At 49.2% G+C, this 19,572-nt stretch overlaps 1 long non-coding RNA gene across 50 annotated transcripts in view; it reads right to left on the reverse strand.

Annotated features, from left to right (window-relative positions):
- The window catches only part of LOC111559176, a 57,992-nt gene extending 38,631 nt beyond the window's left edge, over positions 1-19,361 (reverse strand). For 29 of the 50 annotated variants that reach the window (XR_006593280.1, XR_006593297.1, XR_006593293.1 and 26 more), the window contains exons 1-3: positions 12,886-19,357; positions 6,471-12,725; positions 53-6,306 (exon numbers count right to left, since the gene is read on the reverse strand). This is a non-coding gene — a long non-coding RNA (uncharacterized LOC111559176). Of the gene's footprint in view, positions 1-52; positions 6,307-6,470; positions 12,726-12,885 lie in introns of all 50 variants that reach the window. The other 21 variants (XR_006593288.1, XR_006593281.1, XR_006593284.1 and 18 more) reach the window with 21 other exon arrangements.
- Between the last annotated feature and the right edge of the window lie 211 nt (positions 19,362-19,572).

Here is a 19,572-nt window from a genome sequence, read left to right on the forward strand (position 1 = left end):
TACGTGTTAGGGACCCAATAAAACATGCAGCCCTGGGATAAAATCTTTCTACCTTTCAACCTGCTTTTCTTAAACTGCTGCCGAGGTTCTTCACCAACTTGGATGTCTGCGTCTCTAAGTCGTCTGCTTTTTGGCTTTTCTCCACACGTAGTGATTACCAGGCGCGGAGGGGAAGCGGTACTGGGGGGTTCTTAATGAAAGAGTACAAAGATACAGGTCGGATGATGGAAATTTTGGAAATGGATGATACTGGCGATAGTTGCACAACAGTGTGAACTTCCTGATGGAACCAACCGATGCTCATTTAAACATGCTTAACATGGTACGTTTTATGTGATCGGTTTTAGTACCACAAAAGGGAGAGAACACAGGTGACATAGGATAGAGTTTGTCCTAAATAAGTAGTTACACAAATAGGTGGAAATGAAATGCGGATTTCAAATAAGCCGTGAAAGAACCGGTAGATAACTACTGAAAAGGTACATTGCCCCTCTTGCCTTGCTTGATCTGGGTTGGCCTGCATTCCCTCCCCATTGTCTCATCGGGTCTCCCCCTTGGTACCTATTGCCTCAGTCAGTGTGCTGCTCTGGGCTGGAAGCAGTGCTCCTCTGTATCCGCGTGTGCGTGTGTAACAAGCACATTTATTGACAGTCAGGACCCTTTCTCTATGGGTGGCCTCCCACAATACATCCTGTGGTTTAGTTTCTACTCCCTTTTGTGGCTTGGGCTTTTTTCCTCTTGAGTCAGATGGATGAAGCTTCAGTTACCCTGGTAACCATTTTTCTCTTTTTAAATCATCTCAACGTCTCATCACAAAAAGACAAGGAGAGGGAGACAAGTGCTTTCCCATCTATCCTGGACCTTCAGGCAAGCTGACGCCTGAGACTGAGTGACCCAGTGAGGAGCTGCAGAAGAATGTTGCCATGACAACAGAATGGCTCACCCCCTTCCGGCACACAGCCCCTTCTCCCTCCCTCTCACTGCCTGATAGATCTCACTTCAGAATGGGAACGTGCTTTGGCTAGGACTGAAGGGATAGGTGTATCGTAGAGGATGGAAGGAGAGAGGTATAATCCTGAGATGCCTTCAGAAGGAACTGGGGGAGGAACCACAGCCTCCCCAAAAAAAGCATCCTGCACAACAGTGAGGTCCCAGAAGGCTACGGAAGCAATGAAAGCAGAGTAGCTCTAATGTGTTTGTGATTTTCTCCAGCCCTAAAGGATGCTACAGCATTGTATGCATGGCTCAGGCCCTGGAAAAGGGGGCCTGTGTTGTTAAAGGAGAATGGAGCCTGGCATCACTCGTGGAGGGCATGACAGACTTGAGAAGGACCTGCTCACCTCAGTGACAGCTCTTATGAGTTACTCCGCTGTGTCTGTCTGGTCTGCTCTTCCTTCTGTGCTCTGCTTTGGGGGTCCATTTCTGGGACATGAAACGTTGTCCTAGTTAAAGGAGAGGACAAGGCAAGGATGCCCCATCCTCCTCTAACATGGACTGATTGGAGGGTGGACAGAGCAGGGGCCTGTGGGGATGGTGAGCTGGGATCACAGATTCACCAGTGCTCCTCAGACCACAAGGGCACGGTGGGTAATTGATTCTCTCTGGCTGATGTGATCTTCATGATTATTCACTCTCAGGACTACACAGAAAAGGAGCCAAAACCCCCACTGAATTCATTGATGGTCTGCTAAGCATCTTTGATATCAATCACGTGACTGGTCTAGCTGAGGAAGTGCTCAGTCGCTCAGATTTCCACCACACCTTCCTTCTTGCCTCCAAGTGGGGAAGGTGTATGTGTGGCTTACAAGTCTCCCCGGGTGGTGCTGGAATGGGGTGTATGAAATCCTTATGTTGCTCACAGTGTCCTGGGTGGTTTCTGAGGGAAGGAGGACTCTTGTGTCCCTGGTCCACCTGGTGAAGTGACCTGCACCACCTTGCATGTGGCTGGTGTAACCTGCTTTTTCCTCTCTCCTCTTGGCCAGTACCTGCTGCTTCCTGGCTGACCCAGCCTCAGCTCACCTGTGTTGGCATGTGGAGACCTCTTGGATTCTTGGTCTCAACGTCCATCACTTCTGTGGGAAGGGCTGTTGCTCCACAGCCTCAGCTGCAGGGTCACCTAGTCTGCTGCATGCTTAGTCCTCCTTCATTAACCCCTGATGGGGAGTCACTCACTTTCCACATTTCCTTACCTGGGGATGCAGCCTCTGGAGGGTCACAGCACAGCAGGAGCCACGATCAGCTCCAGAAAGCTAAGTTCCTAAACTTCAGCCATCCCTCTGCCCAAAGAGACTGCTGGGTCAGCCTGCAAAGTGAACTCCTCTGAGTCCCAAACGCAAATCGGTGCAAAATCCTTTCCTCCACTTGTCTGATACATCTCACTTGTCCCCTCCCATTCAGGGGAGTCTGACCTGAGAGCCTTACCTCCATCGGCCACCTCTTTGTGTCATGTACTCCTCCAATACTGGGAGACAACATTCATCTTTGCTTGACCTTCATGCTGACAAGACTCCTATAGAGTATATCCAGATCCCAAAGGGAAAGCTTTAGGATTTGCTTTTATTATTATTATTATTATTATTATTAAGCAAAAAGGGATTGGCTAGTTGAGAAAGAAACATAAAAGAGAGAGGATTACCAGTCAGTCATGCACCCTTGTGCCATTGTCAGTACGGACGATCTATAAAAGTAAACTCAGAGTTCAAAGACAGACACCATGTTTTAAAAGGGTCCTAGGAGATGCTTGTCAGCAATTGTAACATCAGTACCCAGAGAGCTTCAATCCTAAATCCTCTGCTCCCACCAGCACCTGGATACTCGGCAGCAGAGATGAACTTACCCAAAGCTTGTGATGTTTTCCAAGGGTTCTGGGGCAAATCTGGGTGTGTCTTCCTAGGTGACTAGTCCAGGAGTATTTGGAGGTTTGGCAACCTTTTTTCCAGTCTCCTGTTTACCACATAATGAATTAAAACAGCAGCACGGAGACTGGCTCCATAGTTTAATCGTTCAAAGTAACTACTTTTCTCATTACCGGGGGAAGCACAGTCTACATGACTGGAAAACAGAATTAAAGAACAACTGCCCTAAAGGTAAAATCCCCAAAATGAAAGTGTTTGCTTGAGAACTTCCCATTCTGGGCACAATGCCTTTAGTGGCCTTCCTGCTGGAGTTACAGTACAGGTTCCTGGCTCGGTCCTAACCAGGACAGTTTCTCCCTAGCTACTTCCATGGGTGTGGGTCCCATACAGACAATACACGTGGGAACACTCTGGCCTCCAGCAGCTCTTCTCAGGCTCCTGATTCTCCCACAGGCAGTCACTCACAATGCGAAGCAATGATTTATCAAACATCCTGAGAACTCCTGGTGCCAGCTTTGTTCTGAAAATAGTTTCATTCACCTTACGGGCACATGCCCTGACTGTCCTAAGTGCAGATGGAGAAACCAAGTCACAGGGACACTAAGGAACGCGCCTGCTGCTATGCAGCCTGCGAGTTCACTAGATGAAGTCTTGAGAGCACTGCTGCCCACCCTAGGTGTCCTTATGATGGGCCAACCTCTTCTCTTTCTTTCTCTCATTCATCATGGGTATCTCATTTTAAGCAGCAAGTGAAGTAATTTAACGACTGAGAAGAAAGTTTTTTTGTGTGTCATTAGTACAAACACCTCAAAACCTGCAGGAGTTACCATGGGGCACACGTGTTCCTGTGGGTTTAAAGGGAGATCATCCAGGAACCCTCCCCCGCCCCAGTGATACCCTTTCAGTAACCCACAACAAAGCAACAACAGGTGTCAGGTGACCTTTTATTCGGCATTCCATAACATTAATGAGAGCCTCTCTTAATAGGTGTGTGGTGCTCTTGTACAAGCTGGTCACGTAGCACTTATCTGGGGAGTGAGAGAATACAAACCAACCAACCAACCAACCAACCAAGGAATAAGCAAATTAGTGGGCTGTTAGGAAGAAAATAACCCAGGTCCTAGGCCAGGAACAACCTACTTTACACAAGGTGGTCACGGAGAGCCTCTCTGAGGAGGCAATAATGGAGCAGAAACCAGAAGGTTAGAAGGAACCCACCATGTAAGGATCCAGGGAGAGACTCTTCCAGGCAGCGACGACTGTGATCACCAGTGTTCTAAGGAGGGAAGAAGCATGTGCAAGGAACAGGAGTAGGCCAGAGTTACTGCCGTGAAGACAAGAGATGAGCAGATTGTTCGGATACGAAAACAGTAGCAGTAGATGAGCACAGAACGGGATGGATGGATACAGGATGTTTTCAGAAGATCGAATCCAGAGGACGTGGTGCTGGGTTGCAGTGGAGACCAAAGGAACACGTCACGTGAAGAGGCGTGCTTGGGACATGTTAAGTGTCTGCTCCCTTCTGGTCATCCAGCAAAGACACAGACAAATGTGGGTCTCAGGGGACAGGTTGATGCATGAGGTACGAACGTGGGAGGTCCCGTTGTGTCCATGCTCTGTGCTGGCACCAAGGATGAAACAACCCACAGAGAGAGTGTAGATGGGAAGGGCCCTGTTAAAAGCCCTGTGGAATAGGGAGTGAGCAATAAACACTGACAAGGAGCACAGTGGCCACTGGGGTTGCGAGAACATCACCCAAAGAGTAAAGTTTCAAATAGGCCAAAATACAAATTAGAAGAAAGGGAGGGAGGGACATTTTCAAGAACCAGGCAATTGTTAAGTGTACCAGAGCTATCTGAGAGGTACAGTAGGTTGAGGAGAGGACATCATCAAAGGGATTCACTGGTGCCCTTGACAGCTGTTTTCATTTGGGGGGCAGGCTGATAGAAGCTGGACTGGAGAAGTTAGCAAAAAAAAAAAAAAAAAAATGGTTACAGAACAAGGGAAGACTTGCTGTTTACAGCAAGCGAAATGTGGCAGTGTCTCAGAAAGATATGGGATAAGGGATGGCTTTACGTTTTACTGCCTCTTGTATCATAGATAACAGAATGATGGAGAAATAAATGGATAGGTGATAATTGGAATCATTGCAAAGTCCTACTCCTCCTCCAGAAGATGGGCATGGGATCCAGGTGAAGGGCCTGGCCTCAGGTAGGATAAGGTCCTTTATCCCACAGGGATAGCAGAGATACAGGTGCAGATCAGGTGTTGCTGTGAAGTGGTGAGAGTTCCTGTCTGATAACTGCTCTTTTTTCTTTTCTTCTTCTTCTTCTTCTTCTTCTTTTTAATGTATTACCATTGAACTTCTTGAGAAGCGTGGGTCATGGAGCACTAGAAGGTTACTGCAGATAGAGAAAAGATACAGGTCAGGAGGTTGCAGGATTTCGTCTTCATTAGGGTGTACCAGGAGAGGAGAGAGGAAGGAGCAAAGACCTGTTTTGCGCGGGACAATTTATAGCCCCTTAAGCTGGCCTAATAGAATGTGACATGACCTAGTGGCCATGGAACCGGGGGTTCCCTAAAGGGCTTAATGCCTAGGCTGTAGGCGCAGTAGAGGGAGGGGGCTGGAGAACAGGCCTTTTGGGGGTGATGAGAGAGAGGAATGCTAGACAGCGACTCGAGGGAGGGGAGCGGGGTTCCTGATGTCCAGGGCCCAAGGCAGGTCCATGGGCAGCTGGATATTCGTGTTGGGGAGAACAACCCTGAGGACGGAGAGGACCGGGGGTGGCCGGTTCGTCTTCTAGGGCCTTGATAGGCCTGGAGGCAGCAGGGGAGGGAGGGCTGAGAGGAGGATAGCAACTGTGCCTTGGGACCAACGTTCACAGGCTGGAGTGGGCAGAACAATGACCAGGGGATTCGGACACGCCTCGCCCAAAGGACGGTCTGAGAGTCCGGGGATCGGGGAATAGCAGCCGGATAACAGGGGTTTGGGGCCTTGGACGAGTATGGAAACCGTCTTCAGAGCTGGGCACACAGACTGGCAAGGACCTCACTCAGTCGCCGGAACCAGGCTCAGACCCTCACAATTGGAACGCATCCCGAAGCCCTGCCTTTTCCTCTACCGGGCGCCGGAACTTCCGGACGCGGGCCTTCCTGCTTCTGTTGGCTTAGTTCCGGGGCGGGACCGTAGAAGGCTATTGTGCCGAAGACCGTTCGGCCGGGCCACTTCGATTGTACCGCACCCTTCGCTCCCCCGCAGCAGCATTCCTCCTTGCCACCTCAGCTATGATCTGCAGGGCTCTTTACAGGCGAGCAGAGGAAACGATGGATTTTCCTTTGTGATGTGTGTCGTTCCGTTTCTCTGGCCAGTAGGTGGCAGTGTTGCGCACTGTACCAGTTCGGACCACCTCTTCCCCCGCCTTCCGAGTTTGAAAAAACTCAGAGCTGCCTTCTTTTAAAAAAAAAAAAAAAACAAAAACAAAAAAAAAAAAAAAAACCAAACACAGGACCTTCCTTTTACGCATGCGCGCTTTTGGCTGCCCTGGCTGGAAATAGGTTTTTTCTACGTGTTAGGGACCCAATAAAACATGCAGCCCTGGGATAAAATCTTTCTACCTTTCAACCTGCTTTTCTTAAACTGCTGCCGAGGTTCTTCACCAACTTGGATGTCTGCGTCTCTAAGTCGTCTGCTTTTTGGCTTTTCTCCACACGTAGTGATTACCAGGCGCGGAGGGGAAGCGGTACTGGGGGGTTCTTAATGAAAGAGTACAAAGATACAGGTCGGATGATGGAAATTTTGGAAATGGATGATACTGGCGATAGTTGCACAACAGTGTGAACTTCCTGATGGAACCAACCGATGCTCATTTAAACATGCTTAACATGGTACGTTTTATGTGATCGGTTTTAGTACCACAAAAGGGAGAGAACACAGGTGACATAGGATAGAGTTTGTCCTAAATAAGTAGTTACACAAATAGGTGGAAATGAAATGCGGATTTCAAATAAGCCGTGAAAGAACCGGTAGATAACTACTGAAAAGGTACATTGCCCCTCTTGCCTTGCTTGATCTGGGTTGGCCTGCATTCCCTCCCCATTGTCTCATCGGGTCTCCCCCTTGGTACCTATTGCCTCAGTCAGTGTGCTGCTCTGGGCTGGAAGCAGTGCTCCTCTGTATCCGCGTGTGCGTGTGTAACAAGCACATTTATTGACAGTCAGGACCCTTTCTCTATGGGTGGCCTCCCACAATACATCCTGTGGTTTAGTTTCTACTCCCTTTTGTGGCTTGGGCTTTTTTCCTCTTGAGTCAGATGGATGAAGCTTCAGTTACCCTGGTAACCATTTTTCTCTTTTTAAATCATCTCAACGTCTCATCACAAAAAGACAAGGAGAGGGAGACAAGTGCTTTCCCATCTATCCTGGACCTTCAGGCAAGCTGACGCCTGAGACTGAGTGACCCAGTGAGGAGCTGCAGAAGAATGTTGCCATGACAACAGAATGGCTCACCCCCTTCCGGCACACAGCCCCTTCTCCCTCCCTCTCACTGCCTGATAGATCTCACTTCAGAATGGGAACGTGCTTTGGCTAGGACTGAAGGGATAGGTGTATCGTAGAGGATGGAAGGAGAGAGGTATAATCCTGAGATGCCTTCAGAAGGAACTGGGGGAGGAACCACAGCCTCCCCAAAAAAAGCATCCTGCACAACAGTGAGGTCCCAGAAGGCTACGGAAGCAATGAAAGCAGAGTAGCTCTAATGTGTTTGTGATTTTCTCCAGCCCTAAAGGATGCTACAGCATTGTATGCATGGCTCAGGCCCTGGAAAAGGGGGCCTGTGTTGTTAAAGGAGAATGGAGCCTGGCATCACTCGTGGAGGGCATGACAGACTTGAGAAGGACCTGCTCACCTCAGTGACAGCTCTTATGAGTTACTCCGCTGTGTCTGTCTGGTCTGCTCTTCCTTCTGTGCTCTGCTTTGGGGGTCCATTTCTGGGACATGAAACGTTGTCCTAGTTAAAGGAGAGGACAAGGCAAGGATGCCCCATCCTCCTCTAACATGGACTGATTGGAGGGTGGACAGAGCAGGGGCCTGTGGGGATGGTGAGCTGGGATCACAGATTCACCAGTGCTCCTCAGACCACAAGGGCACGGTGGGTAATTGATTCTCTCTGGCTGATGTGATCTTCATGATTATTCACTCTCAGGACTACACAGAAAAGGAGCCAAAACCCCCACTGAATTCATTGATGGTCTGCTAAGCATCTTTGATATCAATCACGTGACTGGTCTAGCTGAGGAAGTGCTCAGTCGCTCAGATTTCCACCACACCTTCCTTCTTGCCTCCAAGTGGGGAAGGTGTATGTGTGGCTTACAAGTCTCCCCGGGTGGTGCTGGAATGGGGTGTATGAAATCCTTATGTTGCTCACAGTGTCCTGGGTGGTTTCTGAGGGAAGGAGGACTCTTGTGTCCCTGGTCCACCTGGTGAAGTGACCTGCACCACCTTGCATGTGGCTGGTGTAACCTGCTTTTTCCTCTCTCCTCTTGGCCAGTACCTGCTGCTTCCTGGCTGACCCAGCCTCAGCTCACCTGTGTTGGCATGTGGAGACCTCTTGGATTCTTGGTCTCAACGTCCATCACTTCTGTGGGAAGGGCTGTTGCTCCACAGCCTCAGCTGCAGGGTCACCTAGTCTGCTGCATGCTTAGTCCTCCTTCATTAACCCCTGATGGGGAGTCACTCACTTTCCACATTTCCTTACCTGGGGATGCAGCCTCTGGAGGGTCACAGCACAGCAGGAGCCACGATCAGCTCCAGAAAGCTAAGTTCCTAAACTTCAGCCATCCCTCTGCCCAAAGAGACTGCTGGGTCAGCCTGCAAAGTGAACTCCTCTGAGTCCCAAACGCAAATCGGTGCAAAATCCTTTCCTCCACTTGTCTGATACATCTCACTTGTCCCCTCCCATTCAGGGGAGTCTGACCTGAGAGCCTTACCTCCATCGGCCACCTCTTTGTGTCATGTACTCCTCCAATACTGGGAGACAACATTCATCTTTGCTTGACCTTCATGCTGACAAGACTCCTATAGAGTATATCCAGATCCCAAAGGGAAAGCTTTAGGATTTGCTTTTATTATTATTATTATTATTATTATTAAGCAAAAAGGGATTGGCTAGTTGAGAAAGAAACATAAAAGAGAGAGGATTACCAGTCAGTCATGCACCCTTGTGCCATTGTCAGTACGGACGATCTATAAAAGTAAACTCAGAGTTCAAAGACAGACACCATGTTTTAAAAGGGTCCTAGGAGATGCTTGTCAGCAATTGTAACATCAGTACCCAGAGAGCTTCAATCCTAAATCCTCTGCTCCCACCAGCACCTGGATACTCGGCAGCAGAGATGAACTTACCCAAAGCTTGTGATGTTTTCCAAGGGTTCTGGGGCAAATCTGGGTGTGTCTTCCTAGGTGACTAGTCCAGGAGTATTTGGAGGTTTGGCAACCTTTTTTCCAGTCTCCTGTTTACCACATAATGAATTAAAACAGCAGCACGGAGACTGGCTCCATAGTTTAATCGTTCAAAGTAACTACTTTTCTCATTACCGGGGGAAGCACAGTCTACATGACTGGAAAACAGAATTAAAGAACAACTGCCCTAAAGGTAAAATCCCCAAAATGAAAGTGTTTGCTTGAGAACTTCCCATTCTGGGCACAATGCCTTTAGTGGCCTTCCTGCTGGAGTTACAGTACAGGTTCCTGGCTCGGTCCTAACCAGGACAGTTTCTCCCTAGCTACTTCCATGGGTGTGGGTCCCATACAGACAATACACGTGGGAACACTCTGGCCTCCAGCAGCTCTTCTCAGGCTCCTGATTCTCCCACAGGCAGTCACTCACAATGCGAAGCAATGATTTATCAAACATCCTGAGAACTCCTGGTGCCAGCTTTGTTCTGAAAATAGTTTCATTCACCTTACGGGCACATGCCCTGACTGTCCTAAGTGCAGATGGAGAAACCAAGTCACAGGGACACTAAGGAACGCGCCTGCTGCTATGCAGCCTGCGAGTTCACTAGATGAAGTCTTGAGAGCACTGCTGCCCACCCTAGGTGTCCTTATGATGGGCCAACCTCTTCTCTTTCTTTCTCTCATTCATCATGGGTATCTCATTTTAAGCAGCAAGTGAAGTAATTTAACGACTGAGAAGAAAGTTTTTTTGTGTGTCATTAGTACAAACACCTCAAAACCTGCAGGAGTTACCATGGGGCACACGTGTTCCTGTGGGTTTAAAGGGAGATCATCCAGGAACCCTCCCCCGCCCCAGTGATACCCTTTCAGTAACCCACAACAAAGCAACAACAGGTGTCAGGTGACCTTTTATTCGGCATTCCATAACATTAATGAGAGCCTCTCTTAATAGGTGTGTGGTGCTCTTGTACAAGCTGGTCACGTAGCACTTATCTGGGGAGTGAGAGAATACAAACCAACCAACCAACCAACCAACCAAGGAATAAGCAAATTAGTGGGCTGTTAGGAAGAAAATAACCCAGGTCCTAGGCCAGGAACAACCTACTTTACACAAGGTGGTCACGGAGAGCCTCTCTGAGGAGGCAATAATGGAGCAGAAACCAGAAGGTTAGAAGGAACCCACCATGTAAGGATCCAGGGAGAGACTCTTCCAGGCAGCGACGACTGTGATCACCAGTGTTCTAAGGAGGGAAGAAGCATGTGCAAGGAACAGGAGTAGGCCAGAGTTACTGCCGTGAAGACAAGAGATGAGCAGATTGTTCGGATACGAAAACAGTAGCAGTAGATGAGCACAGAACGGGATGGATGGATACAGGATGTTTTCAGAAGATCGAATCCAGAGGACGTGGTGCTGGGTTGCAGTGGAGACCAAAGGAACACGTCACGTGAAGAGGCGTGCTTGGGACATGTTAAGTGTCTGCTCCCTTCTGGTCATCCAGCAAAGACACAGACAAATGTGGGTCTCAGGGGACAGGTTGATGCATGAGGTACGAACGTGGGAGGTCCCGTTGTGTCCATGCTCTGTGCTGGCACCAAGGATGAAACAACCCACAGAGAGAGTGTAGATGGGAAGGGCCCTGTTAAAAGCCCTGTGGAATAGGGAGTGAGCAATAAACACTGACAAGGAGCACAGTGGCCACTGGGGTTGCGAGAACATCACCCAAAGAGTAAAGTTTCAAATAGGCCAAAATACAAATTAGAAGAAAGGGAGGGAGGGACATTTTCAAGAACCAGGCAATTGTTAAGTGTACCAGAGCTATCTGAGAGGTACAGTAGGTTGAGGAGAGGACATCATCAAAGGGATTCACTGGTGCCCTTGACAGCTGTTTTCATTTGGGGGGCAGGCTGATAGAAGCTGGACTGGAGAAGTTAGCAAAAAAAAAAAAAAAAAAAATGGTTACAGAACAAGGGAAGACTTGCTGTTTACAGCAAGCGAAATGTGGCAGTGTCTCAGAAAGATATGGGATAAGGGATGGCTTTACGTTTTACTGCCTCTTGTATCATAGATAACAGAATGATGGAGAAATAAATGGATAGGTGATAATTGGAATCATTGCAAAGTCCTACTCCTCCTCCAGAAGATGGGCATGGGATCCAGGTGAAGGGCCTGGCCTCAGGTAGGATAAGGTCCTTTATCCCACAGGGATAGCAGAGATACAGGTGCAGATCAGGTGTTGCTGTGAAGTGGTGAGAGTTCCTGTCTGATAACTGCTCTTTTTTCTTTTCTTCTTCTTCTTCTTCTTCTTCTTTTTAATGTATTACCATTGAACTTCTTGAGAAGCGTGGGTCATGGAGCACTAGAAGGTTACTGCAGATAGAGAAAAGATACAGGTCAGGAGGTTGCAGGATTTCGTCTTCATTAGGGTGTACCAGGAGAGGAGAGAGGAAGGAGCAAAGACCTGTTTTGCGCGGGACAATTTATAGCCCCTTAAGCTGGCCTAATAGAATGTGACATGACCTAGTGGCCATGGAACCGGGGGTTCCCTAAAGGGCTTAATGCCTAGGCTGTAGGCGCAGTAGAGGGAGGGGGCTGGAGAACAGGCCTTTTGGGGGTGATGAGAGAGAGGAATGCTAGACAGCGACTCGAGGGAGGGGAGCGGGGTTCCTGATGTCCAGGGCCCAAGGCAGGTCCATGGGCAGCTGGATATTCGTGTTGGGGAGAACAACCCTGAGGACGGAGAGGACCGGGGGTGGCCGGTTCGTCTTCTAGGGCCTTGATAGGCCTGGAGGCAGCAGGGGAGGGAGGGCTGAGAGGAGGATAGCAACTGTGCCTTGGGACCAACGTTCACAGGCTGGAGTGGGCAGAACAATGACCAGGGGATTCGGACACGCCTCGCCCAAAGGACGGTCTGAGAGTCCGGGGATCGGGGAATAGCAGCCGGATAACAGGGGTTTGGGGCCTTGGACGAGTATGGAAACCGTCTTCAGAGCTGGGCACACAGACTGGCAAGGACCTCACTCAGTCGCCGGAACCAGGCTCAGACCCTCACAATTGGAACGCATCCCGAAGCCCTGCCTTTTCCTCTACCGGGCGCCGGAACTTCCGGACGCGGGCCTTCCTGCTTCTGTTGGCTTAGTTCCGGGGCGGGACCGTAGAAGGCTATTGTGCCGAAGACCGTTCGGCCGGGCCACTTCGATTGTACCGCACCCTTCGCTCCCCCGCAGCAGCATTCCTCCTTGCCACCTCAGCTATGATCTGCAGGGCTCTTTACAGGCGAGCAGAGGAAACGATGGATTTTCCTTTGTGATGTGTGTCGTTCCGTTTCTCTGGCCAGTAGGTGGCAGTGTTGCGCACTGTACCAGTTCGGACCACCTCTTCCCCCGCCTTCCGAGTTTGAAAAAACTCAGAGCTGCCTTCTTTTAAAAAAAAAAACAAAACAAAACAAAAAAAAAAAAAACCAAACACAGGACCTTCCTTTTACGCATGCGCGCTTTTGGCTGCCCTGGCTGGAAATAGGTTTTTTCTACGTGTTAGGGACCCAATAAAACATGCAGCCCTGGGATAAAATCTTTCTACCTTTCAACCTGCTTTTCTTAAACTGCTGCCGAGGTTCTTCACCAACTTGGATGTCTGCGTCTCTAAGTCGTCTGCTTTTTGGCTTTTCTCCACACGTAGTGATTACCAGGCGCGGAGGGGAAGCGGTACTGGGGGGTTCTTAATGAAAGAGTACAAAGATACAGGTCGGATGATGGAAATTTTGGAAATGGATGATACTGGCGATAGTTGCACAACAGTGTGAACTTCCTGATGGAACCAACCGATGCTCATTTAAACATGCTTAACATGGTACGTTTTATGTGATCGGTTTTAGTACCACAAAAGGGAGAGAACACAGGTGACATAGGATAGAGTTTGTCCTAAATAAGTAGTTACACAAATAGGTGGAAATGAAATGCGGATTTCAAATAAGCCGTGAAAGAACCGGTAGATAACTACTGAAAAGGTACATTGCCCCTCTTGCCTTGCTTGATCTGGGTTGGCCTGCATTCCCTCCCCATTGTCTCATCGGGTCTCCCCCTTGGTACCTATTGCCTCAGTCAGTGTGCTGCTCTGGGCTGGAAGCAGTGCTCCTCTGTATCCGCGTGTGCGTGTGTAACAAGCACATTTATTGACAGTCAGGACCCTTTCTCTATGGGTGGCCTCCCACAATACATCCTGTGGTTTAGTTTCTACTCCCTTTTGTGGCTTGGGCTTTTTTCCTCTTGAGTCAGATGGATGAAGCTTCAGTTACCCTGGTAACCATTTTTCTCTTTTTAAATCATCTCAACGTCTCATCACAAAAAGACAAGGAGAGGGAGACAAGTGCTTTCCCATCTATCCTGGACCTTCAGGCAAGCTGACGCCTGAGACTGAGTGACCCAGTGAGGAGCTGCAGAAGAATGTTGCCATGACAACAGAATGGCTCACCCCCTTCCGGCACACAGCCCCTTCTCCCTCCCTCTCACTGCCTGATAGATCTCACTTCAGAATGGGAACGTGCTTTGGCTAGGACTGAAGGGATAGGTGTATCGTAGAGGATGGAAGGAGAGAGGTATAATCCTGAGATGCCTTCAGAAGGAACTGGGGGAGGAACCACAGCCTCCCCAAAAAAAGCATCCTGCACAACAGTGAGGTCCCAGAAGGCTACGGAAGCAATGAAAGCAGAGTAGCTCTAATGTGTTTGTGATTTTCTCCAGCCCTAAAGGATGCTACAGCATTGTATGCATGGCTCAGGCCCTGGAAAAGGGGGCCTGTGTTGTTAAAGGAGAATGGAGCCTGGCATCACTCGTGGAGGGCATGACAGACTTGAGAAGGACCTGCTCACCTCAGTGACAGCTCTTATGAGTTACTCCGCTGTGTCTGTCTGGTCTGCTCTTCCTTCTGTGCTCTGCTTTGGGGGTCCATTTCTGGGACATGAAACGTTGTCCTAGTTAAAGGAGAGGACAAGGCAAGGATGCCCCATCCTCCTCTAACATGGACTGATTGGAGGGTGGACAGAGCAGGGGCCTGTGGGGATGGTGAGCTGGGATCACAGATTCACCAGTGCTCCTCAGACCACAAGGGCACGGTGGGTAATTGATTCTCTCTGGCTGATGTGATCTTCATGATTATTCACTCTCAGGACTACACAGAAAAGGAGCCAAAACCCCCACTGAATTCATTGATGGTCTGCTAAGCATCTTTGATATCAATCACGTGACTGGTCTAGCTGAGGAAGTGCTCAGTCGCTCAGATTTCCACCACACCTTCCTTCTTGCCTCCAAGTGGGGAAGGTGTATGTGTGGCTTACAAGTCTCCCCGGGTGGTGCTGGAATGGGGTGTATGAAATCCTTATGTTGCTCACAGTGTCCTGGGTGGTTTCTGAGGGAAGGAGGACTCTTGTGTCCCTGGTCCACCTGGTGAAGTGACCTGCACCACCTTGCATGTGGCTGGTGTAACCTGCTTTTTCCTCTCTCCTCTTGGCCAGTACCTGCTGCTTCCTGGCTGACCCAGCCTCAGCTCACCTGTGTTGGCATGTGGAGACCTCTTGGATTCTTGGTCTCAACGTCCATCACTTCTGTGGGAAGGGCTGTTGCTCCACAGCCTCAGCTGCAGGGTCACCTAGTCTGCTGCATGCTTAGTCCTCCTTCATTAACCCCTGATGGGGAGTCACTCACTTTCCACATTTCCTTACCTGGGGATGCAGCCTCTGGAGGGTCACAGCACAGCAGGAGCCACGATCAGCTCCAGAAAGCTAAGTTCCTAAACTTCAGCCATCCCTCTGCCCAAAGAGACTGCTGGGTCAGCCTGCAAAGTGAACTCCTCTGAGTCCCAAACGCAAATCGGTGCAAAATCCTTTCCTCCACTTGTCTGATACATCTCACTTGTCCCCTCCCATTCAGGGGAGTCTGACCTGAGAGCCTTACCTCCATCGGCCACCTCTTTGTGTCATGTACTCCTCCAATACTGGGAGACAACATTCATCTTTGCTTGACCTTCATGCTGACAAGACTCCTATAGAGTATATCCAGATCCCAAAGGGAAAGCTTTAGGATTTGCTTTTATTATTATTATTATTATTATTAAGCAAAAAGGGATTGGCTAGTTGAGAAAGAAACATAAAAGAGAGAGGATTACCAGTCAGTCATGCACCCTTGTGCCATTGTCAGTACGGACGATCTATAAAAGTAAACTCAGAGTTCAAAGACAGACACCATGTTTTAAAAGGGTCCTAGGAGATGCTTGTCAGCAATTGTAACATCAGTACCCAGAGAGCTTCAATCCTAAATCCTCTGCTCCCACCAGCACCTGGATACTCGGCAGCAGAGATGAACTTACCCAAAGCTTGTGATGTTTTCCAAGGGTTCTGGGGCAAATCTGGGTGTGTCTTCCTAGGTGACTAGTCCAGGAGTATTTGGAGGTTTGGCAACCTTTTTTCCAGTCTCCTGTTTACCACATAATGAATTAAAACAGCAGCACGGAGACTGGCTCCATAGTTTAATCGTTCAAAGTAACTACTTTTCTCATTACCGGGGGAAGCACAGTCTACATGACTGGAAAACAGAATTAAAGAACAACTGCCCTAAAGGTAAAATCCCCAAAATGAAAGTGTTTGCTTGAGAACTTCCCATTCTGGGCACAATGCCTTTAGTGGCCTTCCTGCTGGAGTTACAGTACAGGTTCCTGGCTCGGTCCTAACCAGGACAGTTTCTCCCTAGCTACTTCCATGGGTGTGGGTCCCATACAGACAATACACGTGGGAACACTCTGGCCTCCAGCAGCTCTTCTCAGGCTCCTGATTCTCCCACAGGCAGTCACTCACAATGCGAAGCAATGATTTATCAAACATCCTGAGAACTCCTGGTGCCAGCTTTGTTCTGAAAATAGTTTCATTCACCTTACGGGCACATGCCCTGACTGTCCTAAGTGCAGATGGAGAAACCAAGTCACAGGGACACTAAGGAACGCGCCTGCTGCTATGCAGCCTGCGAGTTCACTAGATGAAGTCTTGAGAGCACTGCTGCCCACCCTAGGTGTCCTTATGATGGGCCAACCTCTTCTCTTTCTTTCTCTCATTCATCATGGGTATCTCATTTTAAGCAGCAAGTGAAGTAATTTAACGACTGAGAAGAAAGTTTTTTTGTGTGTCATTAGTACAAACACCTCAAAACCTGCAGGAGTTACCATGGGGCACACGTGTTCCTGTGGGTTTAAAGGGAGATCATCCAGGAACCCTCCCCCGCCCCAGTGATACCCTTTCAGTAACCCACAACAAAGCAACAACAGGTGTCAGGTGACCTTTTATTCGGCATTCCATAACATTAATGAGAGCCTCTCTTAATAGGTGTGTGGTGCTCTTGTACAAGCTGGTCACGTAGCACTTATCTGGGGAGTGAGAGAATACAAACCAACCAACCAACCAACCAACCAAGGAATAAGCAAATTAGTGGGCTGTTAGGAAGAAAATAACCCAGGTCCTAGGCCAGGAACAACCTACTTTACACAAGGTGGTCACGGAGAGCCTCTCTGAGGAGGCAATAATGGAGCAGAAACCAGAAGGTTAGAAGGAACCCACCATGTAAGGATCCAGGGAGAGACTCTTCCAGGCACCGACGACTGTGATCACCAGTGTTCTAAGGAGGGAAGAAGCATGTGCAAGGAACAGGAGTAGGCCAGAGTTACTGCCGTGAAGACAAGAGATGAGCAGATTGTTCGGATACGAAAACAGTAGCAGTAGATGAGCACAGAACGGGATGGATGGATACAGGATGTTTTCAGAAGATCGAATCCAGAGGACGTGGTGCTGGGTTGCAGTGGAGACCAAAGGAACACGTCACGTGAAGAGGCGTGCTTGGGACATGTTAAGTGTCTGCTCCCTTCTGGTCATCCAGCAAAGACACAGACAAATGTGGGTCTCAGGGGACAGGTTGATGCATGAGGTACGAACGTGGGAGGTCCCGTTGTGTCCATGCTCTGTGCTGGCACCAAGGATGAAACAACCCACAGAGAGAGTGTAGATGGGAAGGGCCCTGTTAAAAGCCCTGTGGAATAGGGAGTGAGCAATAAACACTGACAAGGAGCACAGTGGCCAATGGGGTTGGAGAAGCAATGCCCAGATAGTAAATTGTCAAATACACAAAAATAAAAAATTGAAGAAAGGGAGGGAGGGATAGATAAAAACCGAGGCAATTATGACATGTACCAAAGGTATGTGAGAGGTACAGTTATTTGAGGAGAGGACATTATCATAGAGCTTGGCGATATGAAGATCACTGGCCTTGACCAATATTTTCTTTTGGGAGGCAGGCTGACAAAATAGGATTGAGGTGGGTAGCAAGGAAAATGGTTACAGAACAAGGGGGACTTGCTGTTTGCAGCAAGGGAAATGTGGCAGGCTGTGTCTCAGAAAGATATGGGATAAGGGATGGCTTTATGCTTTAGTTCATCGTATAATAGGGTTGACAAATAGGAGGATGCTCGCAGATAACAGGTGATCGAGATACAAATGGACAGGTGACAATTGGGGATCATTGCAAAGGCTTACCTTTCCTCCAGAAGATGGGCACAGGATCCAGGTGATGGGCCTGGCCTCAAGTGAGATCAGGTCCCTTATTCCACAGAGGCAGAAGAGATACAGGTGCAGATCCCATGTTGCTGGAAGTGGTGAGAGTTCCTGTTTGATAGCTGCTCTCTTTTTTTCTCTTAATGTATTACCAATGAACATCTAGAGGAGCAATGGTGCTGGAGTTCTGGAAAGCTAGTGCAGGTACAGAAGATACAGTTGTGGAACGTGCAGAGTTAGTTTTTTTGTTTGTTTTTGAAAGAGCGAGAGAGCACAAGTGGGTGAACAAAGGAGGGGCAGAAAGAGGGACAGAATCCTTGCAGGCTCTATGCTGACACGCAGAGGTGGAGTTCAATCTTAGGACTATGGCACCAAGACCTGAGAGAAATCAAGAGTAGGACGCCTCCACCTACTGAGACACCCAGGCGCCCAAAGCTTGTTCCTTATTTGGGTGTACCAAGAAAGGAGGGAGGAGGAAGGAAGGAGAAAAAGACCAGTGTTGTGGGGGAGAATTTATAGTCCCGGGTAAACTGGGGAAGGAGGGTCCTGATGGAACGAAGGGAGTTTGGGGCCCCTGGATGGAAGCCCCCAAAGGGTTGAATGTTGCAGATGTAGAGGCATTAGAGGGAAGAGGAGAACAAGGGCATTGTGTCTGGGGTGATGAGAGAGGAATGCTCCACAGCAACCCTAGGGAGTGGAGCGGGGTTTCCTGATGCCCAGGGCATTGGGTAGGAGGACATCCATGAGAGATATGGGAAACAAAGGCAGGAAATGGGGCATAGGATTAAATTTCCTCATAACCTGCAGCCTGTTGACAATTACTTGAGGCTGGCATAGCCAAACATTTCTCCAGCAACTCCCTACTGTCTTAATGCTAATGCTTTGCTAGAGGGAAAAACAACCTTAGCTTGACGATAGCTAGGCCTCCCAAATCCTGTGATCTTCTTCAGTATATGAAAATCTCATTGGAACCTTCCCCTGGACTTTACCTCTTCCAACTCCCTAATATATAATCTGTCTTTCCTCACAGTCCCGTCCTGTCCCCGTGAATTAATAAAATCATCTATTTGCACTAAAAGCGTCTTCGAAAATTCTTTCTTGGTCATTGGGCTCCGGACCCAACGAACCCCCCACCATCATCCGAAAAACCTCATCACTGAGGACGGATAAGCCCGGGGCGGCAGGGTCCCTTCCTGAACCTTGAGATGACTGGGAGGCAGCAGAGGACGGAGGGCTTAGAAGAGGACAGCGAGGGAAAAGCGGACAAGCATGTTCACAGGTTGGGGTGGGCAGAAGGACAATGACCAGGGGATTCTTACACGCGACGCCTGCAGGACACCGAGGACGCCTGGGAATCCGGAGACAGGACCCAGATATCACCCTAGAACGGATCCGGAAGCCTACCGAGACCGGGGCACACAGACTGGCACCGACTTCACTCAGGCCCTCGCGCCGGCCCAGAACCCTCCAATCGCAGTGCAGTCCCGACTCTGGCGCATTCTCCCTTCTGGGTTTTGGACTTCCGGGGGCGGAACTTCGTACCGCGGTGGCACAGTTCCCGGGCCGGGCGGCATAAATTTTTGTGCCAAGGATGGTTCGGCAGGGTGATTTCGGGCGTTCTTCTTTTTCTGCCCCTCTCAGCGGCATTACACTTGACTCCCTTAGCCATAATCTCCATAGCT

This window comes from Felis catus, chromosome X, assembly GCF_018350175.1.
Source record: "Felis catus isolate Fca126 chromosome X, F.catus_Fca126_mat1.0, whole genome shotgun sequence".
Taxonomy (NCBI): Eukaryota; Metazoa; Chordata; class Mammalia; order Carnivora; family Felidae; genus Felis; species Felis catus.